Genomic DNA, 2284 nt, shown 5'->3' with positions numbered 1-2284 from the left:
TAAATGTAGAAGCAACGCAGCGAAACGGGAGTTGCACACAGCATAGGAGACATTGTATTTTGTAGCTCCGCCCACGAAGTTACACGCGTTGGAAAATATTTAGCGCTGAAATGCCCCCAGATAGTCCAGGTCTGCCGAGCAAAGCGCGCCATGAAGGACTTTGAGCGTTGGTTGCTCCACGTGTGCGTCTGGACAACCCCTCGCGGCGCTTGGCAATCATTTGATAGTCGCGTTGAGTTGTTCCTGGAAATCGCAAACATATTTGACGTGATAATCAACGACTGCACTTTACAGTTGTATGAAGATAAACATGCAATGGGTGTGTACGCGAGGGCACTGGTCCATGATTGCCCTTGGAATGGCATTTTCATATAACTGTAAAGTGCAGTCGTTGATTATCACGTCAAATATGTTTGCGATTTCCAGGAACAACTCAACGCGACTATCAAATGATTGCCAAGCGCCGCGAGGGGTTGTCCAGACGCACACGTGGAGCAACCAACGCTCAAAGTCCTTCATGGCGCGCTTTGCTCGGCAGACCTGGACTATCTGGGGGCATTTCAGCGCTAAATATTTTCCAACGCGTGTAACTTCGTGGGCGGAGCTACAAAATACAATGTCTCCTATGCTGTGTGCAACTCCCGTTTCGCTGCGTTGCTTCTACATTTACCAGATCATGCTAAAGTTTACCCAACCTCATCATTAAACATCGCTGCATCACAGGCCAGCTGTCATTCAGGCTGCAGTTGTGACAATTTGCAAGCGGCTTCGTCGGGAATATATTCAGACTTAGCACACGAATAGAGCCAAGTACGCACACAGGATTGGACAGCTCTTTGTGAGGATTTCTGACAGATATTTGTCTTAGCTTAATCAAATCTTATACTGTAGAACATAGCACTTTCAACCATTATCCAAATATATATGATATGAATTGTGCATGGTTATGAGTTTCATGGCCATCTCATTGTCGCCGTCGATTGCCCCATGAAATCGAACTGGCTCTTCCACTTGAAGAGGAACGGACAAATATTCCTACAAGACATATTTAGAGAATGAAAGCACACAGACCAGAAACCGCAAGCTGGTGCATACAGAGAATGATATAAATTCTTCCCCGTGGTATGCGATCATACTTCTAGGAATATTGATGTTGTTGAGGCGCGTTGTCATTCAGAGTGAATTTGAAATAGTATTGGCTAATCGAAACAATTTTACACACGTCCAAGCGCATAATATGGTGCACCTCTATCTGGCAAATTGTTTTAAACGTTGTCGTTAATACAATAACCAAATGCATCATTACTCACTGTATACAAGTGATCAAATGTTTTATGGTAAGCATGTTATCCTAGTCCATCGATGTGGGTGCACTAGTTGTCATTCTGATGTAAGATGTAAGGTCCCATTACCTTACATTTTAAGCTGAGCAGTTGGTGCCCGGTCTCACTCGCTGTGAGTCCAGTTTATCAATTATGCGAACGGCAATTCTCGCCAAATTATTCCCTGAAAGACCATGAGACGGGTTCCAATAAAGTGCGCGAACTCCCCTCGTAGGATAATGGAACATTAATTATCCAATACACTGCGTTGACTTTTGTCCAAGCATTGACTTACTCGGTTAATACACTTGAATAAAAGGGGCCATATATATCATGACATAGAGAATATTACATTATAATTGTACGGGACAATGCGATTTGTCGCTTCAATCTTTTGGCGTCAGTGTCATGGACCCACAGAAGTGCAAGCTGAACCGTGAAAGCAAGTTGTGCCTACATCGGAGAATAGATTGGCCATGATCAAGCGAACCATTGCAACGTGGGACGAAATGTGTTGTGGAAAATTCCATTGCCAAGCTGTACCACAACGAGCTGACTGATATACTGGGACTATACTAGTTCTGAATGCATAAGTAGCACTTGTAATTTGGTACCGAATGTAAGTATGTGGGAATTGATGACAGTCAAAATTTGGATATTATTTCCAAACCTCAGTCCTGATCAACTCAGATAGGTCAACGGAAATTTTTCTCGAGGAAGTCCACATACAATTACTCGATAAAAGTCAAGAACATTTCCTGGTATCATCGGGAAGGATTGTCTTCGTACCCTATACTTCCGTTGATTGCTCGTCGTGAGTGCCAATAGGTGATGATGATAATAAAGGCGTTTGGTGCGGGTGGGGAAAAGCGATGACCAATGTGGGATTCGAACCCACGCCCTTTCAGACCAGTGCCTTAAACTGGCGCCTTAGACCGCTCGGCCAATTGATCGTCTTTACA

At 44.0% G+C, this 2284-nt stretch overlaps 1 non-coding gene across 1 annotated transcript; it reads right to left on the bottom strand.

Annotated features, from left to right (window-relative positions):
• Window positions 1-2195: 2195 nt before the first annotated feature.
• On the bottom strand, window positions 2196-2275 carry H310_12221. The gene has a single exon. It is a non-coding gene; the product is annotated as a tRNA-Leu (tRNA).
• Window positions 2276-2284: the final 9 nt, after the last annotated feature.

This window comes from Aphanomyces invadans, assembly GCF_000520115.1.
Source record: "Aphanomyces invadans strain NJM9701 unplaced genomic scaffold supercont1.37, whole genome shotgun sequence".
Taxonomy (NCBI): domain Eukaryota; phylum Oomycota; class Saprolegniomycetes; order Saprolegniales; family Verrucalvaceae; genus Aphanomyces; species Aphanomyces invadans.
Note: the sequence above shows the minus strand (reverse complement) of the source record. Positions and strands in the feature narration are given on the sequence as shown.